Genomic DNA, 21,246 nt, shown 5'->3' with positions numbered 1-21,246 from the left:
GTGCAAGAAAGCCAGGATTTCCAAAGAGGACGCAAGATCCCTCCCCTAAACATTGCTCAGGGAACAGCGGGTGATACTCAATCCAGACAGTCCTTTAGCAGCTCCAGAACCAGTACCCAGCCAGCACACAGCATGCCTCTGCAGCAAGCTTCTTAGGTGGAAGTGCCAGAGAGACTCTGAACCAAACCACGGACATGGCAGTTGCCTGCAACACTCTCCTAATCTTTGGGTCGTCCACCTTAAAGGATGACACAAGCTCACTGTAGAAGATAGAAGTAGTGCATCAAGTAGCATTAACCAGCGCCTACCTTAAAGGGCATTTTCTAGCTAGTAGAACCCCTCGAGCTGCAACCTACTGCACTGCAGACTGTTGCAATGCCGCAGTCGCTAACGTCATCTGCTCCACCTCGACCAGTGCTTCAGACCCACCAACCAGCACTCAATAACGGTTCCTCACCCTCAGCCTGCAGCTGTCCAACAAGCCTCACTCGCTGAACTGCCTGCCGCCTGATGCCTGCCGCTGTCTCCAGTCTTGAACTCTGCTGCAGAAGCTGCAGAGTTCCCTGAAACTGACTCTACACTTTTGAGCACCAAGAACTTCTACAAGCACAAGGTACATTGTAGTTCTGTCCCACTGGTCCTTCTCCAAAGGCCCCTAGTGACATTTTAAGAGCCATTGCTCTCTTTGTGTGGAAACCAAGTATCCTTGAACTATTGTGTTTAATTACTTTACTGATTGCCCTCCTGTCAGTATCCAGAGTGCATCCTTTTTCCTTCTCTTAACTGTCTGTCCTCTGCATTCCCTACAGGGTGGGTTTTATTTTGTAGTGTGCTGAAAATGTCTGTTGAATAATAATAGTAAGGTAGATATTTTTATACAACCTTGACTGGACAGTCCCTTTTATCATTGGGAAATAATAGTATTTTGCTGTGTTGCAACTAACCAACGATCCATGACCTTGCAGAGATCGGCCTGCCGTTCCGTCCATGTTAACAAAATTGGACAACGAGGTTTATGATTGGCTTGTGTTTCCAATCTGTGCAGATGGCTTCTGGTGTACTAGAGGTGTGGGTTTGATTGATGGTTTGGAAACTGATATTCATCCCTGGAGCACTGGTGCCCCATAAGTTGGCTTGCCCCATGGGTGGCAATTGATTGGAATTCCCCACAACACTAAGGCTAATAAACATTAGCTGCTGACCAGCCTCCAAGCTTGGGTAGAAGAAAGGGCGGTACAGGGAGAAGACCCTAGGGGACGGGCTAGGCTCTGTTTAGCCAAACAGAAAAGACTTTCGGAGGAGAAAGTGGACGATGATGAGGAAGACTGCATGAGCAGTGTTTCTCGCCAATCATCCCACCGGGGGGCAAGCATGGTTTATGAACACTCTAGGGTTTCAGTAAGGTCAGGGTCTAGTGTGGCATCCTGCAGGTCCCAGGACTCAGCACAGTCTCTAGGTTGCCCAGTAAGAGTTCCACTTTTAACGAGGTAGCAGCTAGAAAGCTCCTGCTCAAGTAGAAGAGACTAGCGCTAGGGGAACAGAAACAGTGGGACAAGGTCACCATAGAGCTGAGCAAGCAGGGGCTTGAAGAGAAGACGAGAAGCAAGCCAACAGATCCACCTCTAGCAAAATCAGCAGTAGTGTCTCAAAGTAGTGGCCCCAGCGGCACTCCCCAAAGACATAGTTCAGGCTTACGAAGTGGGGAAGGATATTTTTGTCTGGTTTGAAACACTTGAGCTAGCTTTTCAACTAGAGGAGGTGGACGAGGTACTGTGGGGTGCAGCCCTGATAAGTCGCTTACCGACACCAGGGACTGGTGCAATTCTTCAGTTAACTCCTGAGAAAAGGTATTTTTATGAAAGCATGAAGGCAGCACTCCTCAGGAAGTTGTGTAAAACTCCAGAACAGTATCTTAAAAGCTTCAGAGAGCTTGGAAAGAAAAGTGGCCCGGCATCTGAAGCGTTCCCACACTTGTCGTTGAAATATCTGAGTGGTTGGGTGGCTGGCAACAAAGTTGACACATTTAAAGGGATGTACAATTTGATTGCGTGTGAGCATGTATTGAAGAAATGTGAGGTTGACCTACACCAGCATCTGATGGACAAGGCTAACACTGACCCTAGGGAGCTTGCAAAGGCTGCTGACAGGAGTGTGAGTACTCGAGTTCAGAAAAAGGCTCAGGTGAGCACACCCAAACCGGAAGAAAAATCTTCAGATAAAAAAGTAAACAAGAATGGGAAGGACAAAGCTCCAAACCACTGCTCTTAGAAGTCAGATCCCCCAAAAGAACAAAGGGAAATCCCAAAACTCTAGTTCAGCCATGCACACTGAAAAGAAGAGTGCAGACACCCCTAACATTGGGACACCTGCGTTGTCGCCACCCAAAGGTTGTTTCGTGTGTAAGGAGCTGGGCCATAGGAAAGGGGATCCTGCTTGCAAGGGCTTACCCAAGCAAGCCATAGTGAATGCAGGACTCATTGAAGTGTCCATCATTAGTGTGAGCCTCCAAGGGGAGGACTTCCCACTAGGCCAAGGAGTGGCCAAATGTGGATTAGTTATACTGTGTGGGAATGGTACTGGGTCTTCAGAAGAGATCCCACTTCCCAATAATTCTCAATTCTATTTAGAACATGTGTATAACAATTAACACAAAACTCCTGTGGTCTGAGACACCTCAGCTAGCATCACTGCTGTCACCCAGCAAGCCAATATATTGATGGGCCTGATTGTAGCATCAGTGGGTTTGAATTAAGATTAAGTGCCCCTTGGCAATAGTAGAGTTCAGCTCGCGAGATGAAATGAACCAGCGCCCTGTAGCGGTGAAAGACTCCATCCCTGTCGCGTATCTGTTTGGTAATGATCTTCTTGGTCCAGAGATAGTCGCAGCAGCTACACAATCGAGGGTCAAAGAGGTCACCAGAATGAACACTCTCAGAGGCTTAGAGCCTGAGTGCTTCCAGAGGGCTTGTTGGAAGTATCCGCATAGCTGGTAGTCCCTATCCACAGACTTCTGAGTTGCCTACTCCTTCAGGAGAGGGGCAGGTAGCCACTGTGGACACTACTTTGGTAGCAAAGGACTCCGTTACTTTAGAGTTTCCTGGCGCAGTGCAGAAACCTGAGATGGACGACCGGGAGGGTGCATATCTGAAGGACCTGCCCAAGTTGGATGAATTTGCATCAGCTGGAGGCCCAGATCAGATTGACTTCTTAACAGCCCAGAAAGAGTGTTCTACTCTGGCGGGTCAGCAGAAGTAGGCGGAGGAGCAGGCGAAGGGCAAGGCCCCTGGAATGTTCAAAGTGTACTGGGAGGATGGACTCCTGTAAAGGGAGCCAAACGACTCTGAGAGCGAGGGCACCAGAGGTTGGTGATTCCCCAGTGCCACAGAAAGTTTCTTTTGGATTTGACTCACCAAATCTCTTTACCGTGTCACTTGGGAATGACTAAGACATTGGACCGGTTGTCTATGCATTTTTACTGGTCGCAGTTTGGTGTAAATGTTAAGGAATTTGTCTGGTCCTGCACAACTTGTCAAGCTTCTGGCAAATCAGGTGGTGCAACAAAGGCCCCCTTAATTCCACTACCCGTAGGGGTAGACCATGCCACAAGGTACCCTGAGGCTATCCCACTGAGAAGCATCAAAGCCCCTGGGGTTGCAAAGGCTCTGAATGGCAAATTCTTCCATGTTGGGTTCCCCAAGGAAGAAGTTTCTGACATGGGTTCATATCAGCATATATGAAGTCTATGTGGGAAAAGTGTGTTGTCACTTAACGGTTCACTAGATCCTTCCAACCACAAACAAATGGGCTTGTTGAGCAGTTCAACAAGACCCTGAAATGCATGCTAGGTGGCTTGGAAGAGCACCTGAGGAGAAAATTGGATTTTCTCCTGCCATGCCTTCTGTTAGCCTACAGGGAGGTGACACAGAACGGAGTGGAGTTTATCCCCTTTGAGCTTCTGTTTGGACACCCTGTACAAGGTCCGCTTAGTCTATGAAAGAGGGATGGGAGGGAAACCCCTCATTACCTGTGCGAGATGCAGTGTACTATGTACTTGGCCTTTGGTCTAGAATGGCAAAGTACATGGAACAGTCAATGAGAAACCTAAAGGCCAGTCAGGAGCTGATGAAACACTGGCATGACCAGAAGGCCACAGTGACAGTCTATTTTCCAGGCCTGTGGGTGTGGATTATAGAGCCTGTCAAAGCCAGTGCCATTCAGAACAAGTGCACTGGGCCTTACTGTGTGCTGCAAAAAGTCAGTGAAGTGAATTATCTCATTGACGTAAAAGGACCTAAACATATGTGCAGGGTCTTTCACTACAACCGGCTAAAACCCCATTAAGCCGTGATGACTTGTTCATGGCATTGGTGACTGATGGAGAGACTGAGGAGGAGACTGATCTCCTCCCAGACCTCCTGGACAATGAAGCCACAGATGGGTCTGTTGAAGGTGTCAACCTTGCAACAGACCTGACAGAAAGGCAACTGATAGACTTTAACCATTTACTGGCTCAGTTTGCAAGTCTGTTTTCTATCAAACCAGGTTGTGCACATTGGTGCACCCTTGATGTGGACACAGGCGACAGTAAGCCGGTGAAGAGTAGGGTTCACTGGATGTCCGATAAGGTCAGGAACACCTTCAAGGAGGAAGTTTCCAAGATGCTGTCCCTAGGAGAGATAGAATCATGCCACAACCCCAGGGCTAGCCCAGTGGTACTGGTCCCAAAAAAAAAGAAAAAAGTGGTGGGAAGACTGAAGTTCTCTTTTGTATGGACCACAGGCTGCTCAATTCTGTCACAAAGACAGATGCTCAACCCATTCCTTGGGCAGATGAACTCATTGAAAAACTTGGCGCTGCGAAGTAGATGAGTACCTTCGACCTCACAGCAGGGTTTTAGCAGGTCGGCTTGACAGATGGAGTGTGATAGAGGTCAGCATTCTCCACCCCAGAAGGACATTTTCAGTTGCCTGTGATACCCTTCTTATTGAAGAATGCTCCAGACACTTTTCAGCGGATGGTTAACCAGGCTTTGTCATGTCTGGAATACTACAGTGCCGCCTATTGTGGGATGTATTTACCCATGCATCCGAGCTCTACCTCAAAACTGTGCAGTACTGACATGAAAACATCATGATGGCCAGAGCTTCCCAGAAAATGCACAGGGAAATGCATGAAGAATAGGCTGCCACTCATTTTTGCCGATGTTATGGGCACAGAAGGACACTGCCTAAAACCACCATTGGACTACCCACACAGTAGTCTGAAACCATTGGGAATGGCAATGCTGATTGCCAAAAGCAAACCCATAACTGTTGGGAATTCATTTTCTTAAATCCCAAAAAGGGGTGCAGTACCAGTACTCACCACTATCAGAAAGCCGGCGTTTTAAAACAACACCAGATTTTACTTTTTTGTGTAAAACTGAATAAGTGAACCCAAAACAGGCCAAAGAAAGACTTACTGAGAGGTGGATACAATGTAAAGTTATATTCTGAAGTGACTTGAAGGTTTATAACAAGACTGGCTGAGCTGGGGATTTCAGCAGTTTAAGTAAATTTGGACTGAAAGACATTAAAAATCTCAAGGTTTAAGAGAAATGAGTGACCTACTTTGAGTGTCACATAGGTTGCAATTGTTTAAATGTCATAGTTTTGAACTTAGAATCAGCATTCTAGCTGCATATGTAAAAAAATTGTCTTGACTTAAACTGGGAAACAAAAAGTGACATTTTATCTGAAACCTGGCTTAAGGAACTGAATTCTGCCTGGCAACTACCCCCATCAGGAGTGAAACTTGAGTCACAGCTGTGTTCCCAGGCCTAGCTGCCCTTTTGCTGCTCACACCAAAAGGGATATGACACTTCCCTGATTGAATTACCTGGGCTCTGCAGGAAATTGAACAAAGCCCTGTCCTGACTCAGGCAAATGTTTTATTGGCGGGAGTCGTAAATGGAGCTTCCTCTTGGCAGAAGCTGGGAGGGGCAGGGTCTCTGAGCTTGCCAGAAACTGGAAAGACTGGTTTCTGTACCATGTGACATGAAAAGACACACCTCTATAGCCAGAATATGGTTTTAGAAAAAGATGAATAACTCATAGAGCGGACATGTGAAAATTGTATAAATGACACCATAATTCTTGTGATTTTTCTGCCCACATTTTAAGAGGTTTTTAGAACCGGTGGCATGTTCAGGGGGGTTTTAGCGGAAAAGAGGATATTACTCAAAATGTGTGCATGTGAAAAATCTGACACTTCATCAATTAATGTCCATACTCCTTGCGCACATGTGTGTAAATTTGGGGTAATGTCCGGAATTGCAAACCAGTTAAAAAGTGCAAAATATTGCCATTTCTGAATGCAAGCTCCCAGGAAGAGCAGAGTTTGAACAGGAGATACCTCCTGTGATATGTGAGGGGTGCATATGATTTTAAAACAATATGTACCTCTGCAAATATGTATTTGTTTCAAATCTAGATTTGTGTGTAAGTTGACAGGAGGAGTGGACTCTCTGCAGGCTGTAAAATGACATCACTCTGACACAACTTAGCTCCCCCAATCAAATGAGAAATGGAAGTTTGACCAATTAGAAGCTGAGAGAGAGGTAGGGTCAGTGATGCTAGAACACACCCACATTCTAAACACATAAAAGCAGACAGACAGGACAGATAGGGACCTTCAAATCCATTTGCAGCTGGAAGCTCTGCCGGGAAAATCCATACGTTACCTCCCTCAACCTTCAGAGAGCAGACATAGAGACTTCAAATCTATCAAATCTTCAGAATCCAGAAAGAGAGCAGACCCAGATCACTGTGAAGTGCAGAGACCAGAGTCCCGTCTAAAACCTGACCAGATCTGTGGCGTGGCCCATTTCACTCAAGAATATAGTGTGAGTACCTAGAAAACTGTGCAGAACCAATCTCTTAGTTAAAATAATATAATTCAATCCTATTTTAATCTAAGTAGAACTGTCTCCTAACTGTCACCTGTCATTTGCAAAGCTGTCACTTGTCATTTTCTAGTTGCAAGCTGCACTTGTCTTTTTGAACTTTAAGATTTCAAATCTGAAAACGACCTTTATTTAATCGCTCATATCTCCGTGACCGTTTGTGCTAGAGACTTGCAGTAACTTTCATCTGAAAGCTGAGAATCTTAGCTTTTAATCGCACCAAGAACCACATTCCTACTTATAGTTTTACCGCAATCGCGGAACACGCATTCGCGAATTTTGCCGCGATTTGCACATTTCTCCGCGTGTAAAAAGCTGCTGCTGCTTGCCTTCCATTTGCCAGAAATTCGTTTAACCTGCTAATCATCCCTGAATCATTGCTAGTGTGAGCCTGGACTAATATTAACTAGATACCACTCACCCTGAACTTCTAGAGGGAATTAAAAGCAAATTTAGCATATTTTTCACTCCATTGCCAGCACATATAAAAGCATTTTGCCTGTGTTTTCAACTTCTGTAGTCTAAGTTGCTGGGTGAACTGAATTACGTTTGAATTGCATTTCTGAGAACTGTGTGCTTCCTTCCATTTCCTTGCATTGCATAAAAGGGGGGGTGAATTGTCCAAGAAAGTGATTACATTGTCTTTTGCTGAAATCCTATCAAGTTATTTTCTTTACTGCATTTCATTCCACATTGCATCCATTTGAAACTATAAAAGTATTGTTGCTATCTTATCCATTTCATGTCAACTCCTTAGTGATTATCAAGAAGTGTGCTAGTGCCAGATTCTCCGTTGTTAATCTTTATCATCTCAGATTAAGTGTGATATCCAATTATTAATTTATTATAAAGCGTGATATAATATATCTATTGTTTAAACTATCAATTAAACCTTTTAACTTGCAAAACAGAACTACTTCTTGGCTCAGTGGGGTCAGGAGGATTCCAAGAGAGGGGTGTTATATAGGGGTAGTCATCCAGAACGCATGAACTGGACATAAAGGTATATCAATAAGGGTTTTCATTCAGTATTCTAGACTAGGCGTTGACTTAGCTGTAGTGTTGAATTGAATCCTCTTACAAATTGGGGGCTCGTCCGGGAAGTGAACTATATATGGCTCCTAAGGCCAAAGATGAACACGACAAGATTGTTAGGATAGCGGCATATTTATATTTATATATGGGAGCCATACAGAATAAATGTGCTGAAGGCCATGATCTGGCAAAAAGACAACAGATGGCGTTAGAGAAGGCCCAATCTGATCTGGACTCTTCTGAGCAAAGGCTGCACAGGAGCCAGGAGTCAGAAAATGAGACCAGGCAGTACATCACTAAAATAAAGGAGGATATGGATGTGCTGAAAAAGGAAAAGTCAGAACAGGATACCAGATTTCTGGCCTTGCAGAAGGAACAATTATAAGGGGGTAGAGTCAACAGGCTTCCCTAGCCAGTAGCGTGATGGGTGGTCGGTAGGACCTTGCAAGAAAAATACTGTGTCGGTAGTTAACCATAGACAAAATCACCACAATATGCATGAAACAATGATCAGCATTTATTTTCAAAGAAAAGAAAAGTTTTGTCTGAAGGAATTCTTATGTGCCGTGGCACAACACAAGTACATATATAAAAGTGCATGTATATTCTGCACGGTGGTGGGTTAGTAAAAGGTGGTTACAGAACATTCAGTGTATCGCCATTGTACAGTGAACACTATTAAGTTGATAACAGTCTCTTATACATATTATTCAAGGTCACAATATATCAAACAGTGTCACAAGTTGATGACAATCTCTTATGTATATTGTTCAGGGTCACAATATACCAAACAGTGTCGACACTTAGATGTGTGTTTCTGGTTCGGTAATTGGTTGGCGGAGCGCAGGGCTGGTAGACATGAGACAGCGCTGCAAGATGGATACCGAACTGTCTTCAGGACGTGTGCATCAGTGGTCAAAATATGGCGTCATCCTACAGTGAGATGGACAACTGGCGTTAAAATGGTGAATTTGTCTAACATTAGTGAAAAAAGGAATGCAAGGAACAAAAGACCTACCAGGCAAAGGATAAACGCTCTGGCTGTAGTCCGTAAGTGGGGACAGCTGCCTAAGATGCGGCTGGGGCGGAACTGCATAAATCAGGCGCTCGAGTCTATAATTGAGAGGAAGGACTATTAGGAAAAGGGCATAGAAATCATGCTCCTACTAATTGCTAATAGCTCAAAAATACTTCAAAAAAACGCCCCAACGGTAGTAAGGAACGTGGATGAGGTGGACACTAAATAAATAAAGTGTGCATGTTGCAGTACAACGTTATTGCATATCTACTGAGTATATGAAGAAATTAAAGTACGGCTAGTATTTGAGACCCTTTGACTTCGTCGGCAGAGTTATCAACAATGGGTGCCGTGACAGTAATTCTAGATATGGGCCGGAAGTTGAGTGCCAGTAAGATAGTGAAATGGGGTCCGAGGGGAGTGTATCGGACGAATTTTGTAAAACGGAACACAGAAGTGTGGCCGTGAGCTTACCTATTAGTTGGCCAAGTGAACTGTGTCAGTCGAGATCTGTGCGCAAGCGTAGTGGACAAGCCTCGGTATAAGTCGAGGTATTTGTCAGTGCGCATGCGCCGGAGAGTAATGTCTACGTAGTGCGCCAGTGGGCCAGCCCATCAGGTGCCGGTTCAGTATACTAAATCAGTTCGACAGCGTTGAATAACATGATTGAATATCCGACATTGTGAAGCTTGCCATTAATCTGGCATGGAAAGATACTGTTTTAACCTTGTATTTTACATGGTGTGTCGTTTGAATATGCCATCTGTGTGCAATAGGTTACAGTCACACATAGCCCCGTAGATCTGAGGTTGTGCGCAGGCGTGGTGGACAAGTCTCAGTGTGAGACAGCATATTAGTGGCTGTGTATGTGCCGTGCGCCTTTATGCTAGTTGTCCATTTGTTATTAATACAAAAAGGCAATAATAACAACATATTAACAGAACGATTCAGATAAACAAATATACAATGATTTGTGTTCTTGTACTACATTGTTTGGCCTGTGGCAACAAAAAGGGAGTTATTACACTTTGTTCTAATCAATGTATGTCATTGGCAAGGTAATTTAGACACATTGAGAATTGTTTAACAAAAATTCAAAAAGAAAGGGGGACACAGATCTCGGGGTCAGCCAAAGGAATGGTTTGAGGATGAGCACAAATAAGCTATAGTAGTGTAGTCTCTGGTGTGGCGAAACAATGGACTATTTGTTAAAGAAAAGATTCCATTCAATCGAGATATTGAGGCCATGTTTCACAGAGTCCAAACAGTAGATCCACTTTTGTTCGAGTTTACGGAGGGCTAGATCTCTATCGCCTCCGCGGAATGGATTTCGGACTGTTTGTAATATTGCCCAGAATAAGTCATTGTGAGTGTGTTTCATTTTCTTATAATGTGCCACCAAAGGTTTGTCATCGACCTGATTTCGTATGCACGATCGATGTTCACATATGCGTTGTCTGATTTCTCTTTTTGATTTGCCTATGTATATCAGGTTACACGGGCACTTTATAATGTAAACACACCATTTGGTTTTACAATTGGTGAAGGAATTGAGTGTCCACGGATTTCCTTTAAGGTCAATGGTCTTGATGTTCGCTGTTAGGCTGCAGACAGAACAGTTTCCGCATTTAAAATGGCCTTGCACCGGTGGTAGCTGCCATAGTGTGGTTTGGGTGTTGCTGGTGGTATCAACCTCAGTGTATGTATGTACAAGGATGTCCTTTAGATTCCGATTGCGTTTGAACGCAAAACGTGGTTTTTCCGGTTTAAAGCAATCTGTGTGTAGCTTATCCCAGTGTTTGAGAATCATTTTACGTATAGAATTACTCATGGGGGAAAAAGTGGTAACGCAGGTCATTTTTTCTTTTGATTGGTTTCTGACAGTTGGGGTGAGGCAGATATCTCGGTTGGTATGTTTGACTCTTCTTCTTGCCTGACGGATGATGTGGCTAGGATACCCACGTTCTTTGAGCCTAGTTGCTAGTTCTTTACTTTTCAGATCATATTCACTCAATGTGGAACAATTACGTCTGATACGTAGAAATTGGCCAAAGGGCAGATTCGTTTTGAGGCCCAAGGGATGGGAACTTGAGTACTCTAGCAAAGTGTTTTTGGAGGTTGGTTTGCGATATAACGTGGTATTCAAGGAATTATCTTGATTCTTGGATATTTCTAAATCTAGAAAGGGAATCTGGTTTTTGTTGTAGTCAATGGTGAATTGGATACAGACATTTTGGGAGTTTAACCATTTCAGAAATAAGTGTAGGTCCTCCTCTGTGCCTTTCCAGATCATAAACACGTCGTCGATATATCGTAACCAGCAGCCAATTGAATTCTTGAAGGTGTTGTGTTCAGCGTAAATAGAGATCTTTTCAAAATTGTCCATGAACAAATTTGCTACATCCGGGGCAAAAGTGGCGCCCATGCTGGTCCCATGGCACTGTTGATAGAAGGTTTGACACAGTTCACTTGGCCAACTAATAGGTAAGCTCACGGCCACACTTCTGTGTTCCGTTTTACAAAATTCGTCCGATACACTCCCCTCGGACCCCATTTCACTATCTTACTGGCACTCAACTTCCGGCCCATATCTAGAATTACTGTCACGGCACCCATTGTTGATAACTCTGCCGACGAAGTCAAAGGGTCTCAAATACTAGCCGTACTTTAATTTCTTCATATACTCAGTAGATATGCAATAACGTTGTACTGCAACATGCACACTTTATTTATTTAGTGTCCACCTCATCCACGTTCCTTACTACCGTTGGGGCGTTTTTTTGAAGTATTTTTGAGCTATTAGCAATTAGTAGGAGCATGATTTCTATGCCCTTTTCCTAATAGTCCTTCCTCTCAATTATAGACTCGAGCGCCTGATTTATGCAGTTCCGCCCCAGCCGCATCTTAGGCAGCTGTCCCCACTTACGGACTACAGCCAGAGCGTTTATCCTTTGCCTGGTAGGTCTTTTGTTCCTTGCATTCCTTTTTTCACTAATGTTAGACAAATTCACCATTTTAACGCCAGTTGTCCATCTCACTGTAGGATGACGCCATATTTTGACCACTGATGCACACGTCCTGAAGACAGTTCGGTATCCATCTTGCAGCGCTGTCTCATGTCTACCAGCCCTGCGCTCCGCCAACCAATTACCGAACCAGAAACACACATCTAAGTGTCGACACTGTTTGGTATATTGTGACCCTGAACAATATACATAAGAGATTGTCATCAACTTGTGACACTGTTTGATATATTGTGACCTTGAATAATATGTATAAGAGACTGTTATCAACTTAATAGTGTTCACTGTACAATGGCGATACACTGAATGTTCTGTAACCACCTTTTACTAACCCACCACCGTGCAGAATATACATGCACTTTTATATATGTACTTGTGTTGTGCCACGGCACATAAGAATTCCTTCAGACAAAACTTTTCTTTTCTTTGAAAATAAATGCTGATCATTGTTTCATGCATATTGTGGTGATTTTGTCTATGGTTAACTACCGACACAGTATTTTTCTTGCAAGGTCCTACCGACCACCCATCACGCTACTGGCTAGGGAAGCCTGTTGACTCTACCCCCTTATAATTGTCTATCTTTTCTACCCTCAAGAGTCAGGCCCCCGAAAAAAGAGGGTTCCTTTGCCCATATTTTTTCTCTCTCTTGCAGAAGGAACACCAAGAAGGTTTGGACTCCCTACTGCAAAGCCAGACAAAGCTGGAGCAACAACTGGACTTCAACAGGGTATGTGCTGAGCAGGTAGTCACCCTGCAAGGCCACCTAGATAGAGTGAAGGCAGAGAGCAACAAACTAATTCTGAAAGACCTGGATACCCAGGCAGAGTTTGATCAGGAGCGCCAGAAAGCTGGTGCCTTCCAAAGGCAAAGGGACGACCTGGCAGCACAGATGTAGGCTCTCAGTCAGGAAAGAGACACCATAGGCCAGGAAGTCTGCCATTTAAAAAGGAAAATGGAAGAAAATCACCTGGCCCTCCAGGGGCTGGGTGACCTCCAAAAAGAAAACCAGAACTTGGTAGAGCACACCAGAAGGGTGGAAGATGCTCTGGCAAGAAAGGAGCAGGCCGGTAGGGATGGGACTCAGGAGGTAAACCTCCTGCAGCAAAGACTGGCCCAGTTCTCCAGGACCAACCAGGAAGCACAGAGGGAAAATGAGGCCCTCTGTCAACACAATGATAGGCTCCAACAACAGGTAGCGATGCAGGAGAGACTGATAGAGTCTAGTAAGGCCTTGACTGAGGAACTGAAAGCACAAATGCAGGCTCTTGCATTGCAACAGGGAGCAGGGGCGGATAGAGATGAGGTCCGCTGGGAAAGAGAGACTCCTGACCATAACCGCAAGAGCCCTAACATCAGGGGCCTTCATCTCCCCCAGTCCCTGGACTCTACCACCCCCATGTCCCCTGGCGCACATGAGCACAGGGCCACAGGGATGGCAGATTACTATCCAGCTAAGAGTATGGGGCTCATAGGCCAGTACCACTCAGGAATGGAGGGGTGGGCATCCGGGTATGGGCACCCAAGTACAGTACAGTTCAGTGGGGAACCCCAGGAGTGTAGGCCCCTTAAGGGCATCCTGAAAACCTCTGCCCAGTTAGGTCAGTGGAGGGGGTACCCATTAAATCCTGGCAGCAAGGAGGAATCTGAAGACTCCTCTGAACTGCGCAGGACACAGGAGACCAGGTCCCCACATTCTGCCAGCCATTCCCAGGCTCGCAGAATCTGGGAAAACCTGGAAGAACAGACGGGAACCTCTGGGAGCAGTGCCTCTGAGTCCGAGGACGAATGGACAAGGGTTACCCGAACCAAAAGGGCCAATAAGGCAAAAAGGGCCTTGCTTAAGGACCCCTTAAAGCGGATTAAGGCGATCAGGAGCGTCATCACGCCTTACCATAAGAACGCTAAGTATTCTGTTTGGGAGCACTTAGAGTTGTTTGAACAAATGATGGAGACTTTCCATTTGAAGGACAGCCAAAGCTGTATTCAATATGTAAAGTGGACCTTCTCCCCGGAATACTCCAGTTTCTTTGCGGGGCTGGAGGACCAAAATCATTTAAGATGGTCCACCTATAAGGCGGCCATCTTGAAACATTTTTCTGTTCACAGAAATCCTCAAGAGGCTCGCAAGGCAGCCTACAATTTGCAATGTGGGGAGGATCAGGCCCCACAAGAATTTGTGCAGGAGTTAAAGCGTGCTTTTGCACAGACCACAAGACAGGTGCGCACCGATAGCAGGGAATTTATTAATACGTTTTTCCATGCCTTGCCCAAATATATCATGACCCAGCTCGTGAGGGATTTTCACGAGAAAAGATCTTTAGACTGGGTCATTGAACAGGCTACCCGGATCTATGAGGTGCAGAAACCGATAGATAGCAAAAGTAATGCCCAGAAAAACCCCAAAGCCAACAGCACCCCTGCTGCTGCCAAGGTGGCAGAGGTAAAGGTCACCCCCGTTTTGGATTTGGAGATGGGGGGGCCTAAAAACCTACCTGCACCTAATAATGCTAGGCCCAGGAGGTCCTCGGGTCAGTCACAGACAGGGAGCCAAGGAGGCAGCCCCACAAATGGGGTCCCTCGCTCTCCTGATTATGTAAGTCCCCGTTACAAGGGAAATCGACCCATCCTGGGTTATGTTTGGACTCCTCCAGCCCAAGGGGGGGATCCAGCCAAGCACCTAACCCAGGGAACTTCCCTCCAAACTTCCCACAGGAGGGCAGAAATTCACCAAACCCTGGGCAGGACTTTTTCCCCAGGTATCCACCCAATTTCCAGCCCCAAAACCATCCATCCTTCTTTCCCCAATTCCCTGAGCCCAGACCACTGAATCCGGGAGAGGGGAGGCCAAGGGTGGAGGGGTACCCAAATCTTCCCAACCAGGGGTACTACCAAAGAAGGGATAGCTACCCTTCCCGGGATCAGCCCAGGGGAGAAAACAGGGCCCCGTATCAGCCTGAGCGGGTTTCCCAGTTAGAGCGCCAGGTTCAAAACATGGCGCGGGATCTGGGTCACATACTGAGGGCTCAGCAGAACCCTCAGATAGGCATGCCGGCGCAGAACGCACCCAACTCTGGACCTGGTGCTCCAGAACAATGACGGGGGCAGCACCCCGATAACTCACCGGTTCCCAGGGAGGAGGCACAAAGGGAAGGAGGGTGTAAAGCCTTGGAGGAAGCTTCCTTCCTCACTTGTAAACAGCCCCTGGAAACCCAGGAACCGGAAACAAAATCTCTTGCCCCTGAAAGTCTGCCTCCTAAGGAGCAGAGGGGGGGTAGGAGAAACAAAAGACCCAAACAGACTCAGTTTGAGGAGGAGGTACAGATCTTCCAATTTGAGGGAGAGGGATCCTCAGAGGATCCTGGGAAAAGGATCTTCTCCTTCAGAGAGGGGGGAACTCCTCCCAAAGAAAAATGGGTCCCTAGGGATGCAAATCCAGACTGGGGAGATGTGGAGACTGAGCTACCGCCACCCACCATCTCATCCCAGAACCAACAGCAAGAAAATCCCCTGGTTCAAACCCATCCTGGTGACTGCCTCCAAAAAGGGGGGGGCGGCCCAGAACCGGAACCAGGCGAACCCACCATGGCTCTGATCTCCAGTTGCCAAATTTTTCTTTCAGATTCCCAAGGCTCTCCACCGACTTCTGCCCAAATCTCTTCGCTAGCGATGTCCAAAACCAGAAAATTAGCCCACCAGTTGTCCAAAAATGTACATTATCTGTGCCCCCTTGAGGAGAAGGAGGGAAGATATTATGCCCCGGTACAAGTACAGGGGCAGGGTACAATCCCGGCACTGGTGGACACTGGATCTCAAGCTACCCTTCTGTCCAGAAGGGCCTTTGACGAACTGAATGCAGGAAGGGGAGAGAATTACCAAATTCCTCTCACCTCTCTTCCTGGACAACTGCAGAACTTTGACGGGAAGGAAATTCCCGTCGAGGGGACGGCAGATTTGGACATTAAAATTGGGCGACATAAGTTGAAACACCCGGTCATAGTTGTGACCCCAGAGGGCACCCCTTGTTTACTAGGGAATGACCTCCTGAGAAGGTTGTCACCCCTAATAGATTGCGTAAACAAGGTCCTCTGGACCCAGACTAGCCGACCAATAAAATTAAAACAGAGTGTCAACCATGTTAGTTTAAACGGCACCTGCCACATGGTTGAACAAAAATCTGACCAAGTAGAATTTCACTTCCAGAACAACCAAATTCCAGACGTGACAGTAATAGCAGTAGGACAACAGACTGGTGATGGGGGGTCCTCTCTATTTCTGAAAATCAGCCTTCCTTCCAGTTTAAGGTGGTATTCCACGCTGGAAGGAAACACTCTGAGATTCTATACTAATCCACAATCAGAAACTCCCACTCCTATAGTCCAGAAAGATGTGAAATCAGCTCAGAGCCTGGCTGATATTCAGCAAATTGGAGAGCAGTTGTTCATCCCTGTTCAGTTAAATGATGGGAAGGACTCTGTTCTTGCTCGAGTGTGTGTGAACAACGGTAAGAGCTTCATCAGCGAAGCCATGTTCCGCCAACTCCCAAAAGATCCAGCCATTCCCACATTCAAACTGATAGACAAATGGGAAATGGACCTGGAAGCGCCTAATTCCAAACATCTCCTGCCAAGCAGGTGTATGCTCAAAATCTCCATTGGCAACAAGAGCATAGTCCACAATTGTTGGGTCGTGCGAGACGTCCCTGCCGCCTTTTACTTAGGCAGTGACATTCTCAATCGCTTTGCCATTAGTTTGGACCTAATAAACTTCAAAGCTTGGTCCCGATTAGCGGATAATCCCATGGGCTTTGATGATCCAGAAAAAGATTTAGGTCAGCTCAATTGCTACCTTATGCAGTTGAAATTCAGATTAAAGAGGAAGTCACCATCCCCGAAATGACCCGACAATTCTCCCTGGAAGTGAAAGTTAAAAGAGGAAAATATTTGCAAAACCCTGATGCTTATATACATCTAAACGCTTCTCTCCAACAGCAAGGGTTGGGGGTAAACCCAACTCCATTAGTCAACATAGAACATGACACCATTCTAATAGAGGTGGATAACAGCGACTTAAAGAGTATTACTCTAGCCGCAGGCACCATTATTGGAATGGCGGTTGATGACCGACATTTTTCCATCGACTTAGTAAATGAACTGTTAGGACCAATCCCCAAGGACTGTTTTGACAGTGACAGTGATGACAATACAACACCAGACAGGATTTTTACCCGGCATGGGGGGAACTTCCTGGTGTACACTTCCTGCCCCTATGGTAAGGAAGATGTGACTTGTGACTTCAGGAGGGATGAGGTGATTTTCCAGGTCCATGAGGGCTGCCTTTCCCACCTGAAGCCTCCAGTCCAAATCAGCACTCTGACCAGGGACTTCTCCACCCAGCTGGAGGAGGCCGCTGAAATAGCCAAACCAGAAGTCTTTCCAGACTTCAGGCAGATGGTGGAAGAGAGAGTCAACCTAGCTGATGCCTGTGTGACTCTGGAACAAAAGCAAAAGTTGAAACAAGTTTTCTTGGATTTCCAAGATCTCTTTGCGGTAGACTCATATGACTGTGGCCGCACCGACATCCACACAACAACAATCCCCACTGACCCTGGCATGACTCCTGTGTTTGTGAAGCAATATCGCTTGCCTCTCGCATCAATGGAGTCCCTTACTGAAATAATTAAGAACCTTGAGTCCCGGGGAATAATCCGTCCAGTCCACAGCACCTTCAATAATCCGGTGCTGGGAATATTGAAGCCAAACGGCCAGTGGAGACTCTGCGCTGACCTCAGGGAGCTCAACAAACGGGTCCATACTTCCCGATGGCCTCTGCCCTACATTGACCAAGGGCTGGCCCAGATTCAGGGGTCACAGGTATTCACTGAAATAGGCCTGACCAATGGATACTGGACTGTGCCTGTCAGTAGGGAGGACCAATACAAACTGGCTTTTACCTTTGGGGGCCAGCAGTACACATGGACCCGGACTCCCTTCGGATACCTCAACTCCGGCAATGAATTCAACATTTTCCTACATAAGGCCATGCCCGACTTGGGTGCGAGGGGTAACCTGGCTTATGTAGATGATGTCCTCATCAAAAGCTCAACTGTGGAGGAACACATAGCGGAGATCCGTTATGTTCTGACACAGTTGAGGGCCGCCGGAGCAAAACTTTCCTTTCAGAAAGCACAGTGGTGTAGAACCCGTGTTAATTTCTTGGGGCATGAGATTACTCCTCAGGGTCTCTGTCCCCAGGAAAAGAAAGTGGAAGCACTTCAAAAATTGAAAGACCCCACAACTCTGCGGGAACTAAGGAGCCTCCTTGGACTGACTAATTACAGCAGAAAGTTCATTGAGGGCTACGCAGAGATTACCAGACCCCTGATTCATCTCCTGAACGGGGGGGTCAAGTGGGAATGGGGTCCAGAACAATCCGAGGCAGTAAGACAACTCAAAAGAAGCCTCTCACAAGCGCCTTGCCTAGCTTACCCTGTCAGAAACAAGGAGTTCTTCCTGGAGACGAGGTTCTCTAATACGTGCTTGACGGCAGTATTATACCAAAAGCATGACAAGGTCAATAAAGTAATCTCCTATGCGAGCAAAACTTATCCTCTGTGGAGGAAAAATTCAACGATTGTGAGAAGGCACTCCTGGCAACGGTGTGGGCATTGAAGAATTACCGCCCGTTTATCCAGGGGGAACACATCATAGTGGAGACTCCACACCAGCCTCTGCAATATCTCCAAAGTGACAGAATCCGGGCCGGAAATGTGAGTAATTCCCGAATTACTTCCTGGATTCTGTCAATGCAAGGCTTTCCTGTGGAGGTCAGATATGGCCAAAACAAGAAGAGTCCCCTCGCGCAAGGTCTGGCTGACTTGCATGATTGTGCCAGAGAAAACTGTCTCGAGGACGAAAGTCTAAAAATAAAGGACAACATGGAGGCATACCTTAATTCCCCCCACAAAGTCTTTGAAGAAGACAAGTGTGAGGGAATGCCCACTGTGTATGTGGATGGATGCTCTTACCATGTTGACAACAACGGGGAGAAAGAACTGGTGGCCGGCGTAGGGAATGCATGGGTGAATGAGTCCCCAGAACCCTCCGCTGGATACAAAATTGGTCCCCGAAGTAGTCAGGTGGCAGAATTGATGGCTGTGCATCAGGCCATCCTCACTGCTGTCCAGCATCAACTCCACGAACTGGTCATAATCACAGATTCGGATTATGTACGGAACGGGTTCGTGGAGCACCTGGTTAATTGGAAAACCAGAGGCATGTTATGTGCTAACAACAAACCCTTGAAACATGGGAAGTTGATCCAAAACATTGATGATCTGGTCACCTCGAATGAGATGACCATCTATTGGAAAAAGATCAAGGGTCATTCCAAAGTAGAGGGACCAGACAAAACTGGAAATGACTTAGCTGATCAGCTGACCAAAACCGGGGCCATCCAAGGGGATCTAATTGAGATTGAGTCCCTGTTGGGGGAAATCCAGGTCACTGCTATCACTAGGTCCCAGACAAATGCTCACAACGACCTTTCAATTGCACGATGGAGTAAGGAGACCCCTGATGCTGATTTGATTACCGCTCAGAAGGGGGATCCAATTATTGGTAAATTTTACCAGCACCTTGAGGACCCTGAGAACTTTCCCCTGACGGATACCGATTACATTGGGAAAGAGGACCTAAGAGTGTTGATGAAATGTCCAAAAATGTTCCGGATCCAAGACGGTTTGTTGGTAAGGAAATCCAAAGCTGGCCACGATCAGTGGGTGGTTCCTACCTCATTCCGAAGCCTGATGTTAAGTCACGCCCATGATGCGGCTACTGCCGGTCATAGGGGGTTTCACACAACATTGGAAATCTTAAGAGAGGTTGCATACTGGCCACACATGGGGCAGGACCTCGACCAATACTTGAAGGGGTGTCTTGTGTGTGCACAATTTCAGCCATCATCCCTCACGCATCGTGCACCTCTCCAAAAGAGGGGGATGACACTGCCATGGTCAGATTTACAAATCGACTTTGTAGGCCCCGTGATTCGCTCCGCGAGGGGGAATAAGTACATGTTGACTGTGACATGCTTGTTTACCAAGTGGGTGGAATGTCTCCCAGCCCCAAATTGCAAGGCAGAAACCGCAGCTGCCCTGATGATTAACCACATCTTTTCCCGTTTCGGCCTACCTCAAAGGATTGAGTCAGACAGAGGTAGCCACTTCACCAGTGAAGTAATGACAAAGATGTGGGAGATACTGGGGGTCAAGAGAAAGCTACACATTGCTTACCGGCCAGCTTCTTCTGGGGCAGTAGATAGATATAACCGAACCATTGTGAGCATGTTAAAGAAGTTTGTGGCAGATTCTGGGCCAAGTTGGGATATCCGATTACCTCTGGTCCTAATGGCCATCAGATCTACCCCTTCATCTGCAACCAAAATGTCACCATTTGAGTTGATGACTGGACGCAAGATGGTGCTTCCTCAGCATTTGCTCTACAGGACCCAAGAGCAGACACTGATAAATGCCTCCACTACTCATGAGTATGTGGAGAATTTAAGGAAACACCTCCAACATGCTTTTGCTTACGCTCAGCGGAATCTAGAAAGATCAGCTGATAGCATGAAGACCCACTATGACCTGAAAACTTCCAGGAAGGAATATCAGGTGGGAGACCGGGTCTATCTATACAACTTCCAAAGAAACCAGGCAAAACAGCGGAAATTTTTGCCTACGTGGAAGGGACCCTTTGAGATCATCGACAAAATCTCCCCTGTGGCCTACAAAATCCACATCCCCAAAGGTCCTTTGGCAGCGGGGGAAGACAAGTGGGTCCACATAAACCAGTTGAAATGTTGCCATCCCAGGCACACTCTGCAACAACTGGAGGAATCCTCTGGAATCCTAGCGGGTACTGTCTCAGATTAATTCAGTTCCAACCATAAAACATACCACATCTAGTCTCTAAAATATTGTGATTTGCATGAAACTGTCTCTTAGTTATACTGTTTTTTTTTTCAAAATAAGAATGTAATGTTTTGTTATGATGAAATGCATATGCTGCCCCACTATCTCAACAGTGGTGGAAAAACGTCTATGAGTAGGTATTGCCGCTTTTGCTTTATCATCCTAGGAGAGATGAAACCATGGAGAATGACCAAGGAGGACGATCCGGAGACCGCGAGCAGAGACGCAACGGGCCCGGGGTACCGCCCAATCTTCC

Source organism: Ambystoma mexicanum, chromosome 1p, assembly GCF_040938575.1.
Source record: "Ambystoma mexicanum isolate Mex_15411 chromosome 1p, UKY_AmexF1_1, whole genome shotgun sequence".
Lineage (NCBI taxonomy): Eukaryota > Metazoa > Chordata > Amphibia > Caudata > Ambystomatidae > Ambystoma > Ambystoma mexicanum.
Note: the sequence above shows the minus strand (reverse complement) of the source record.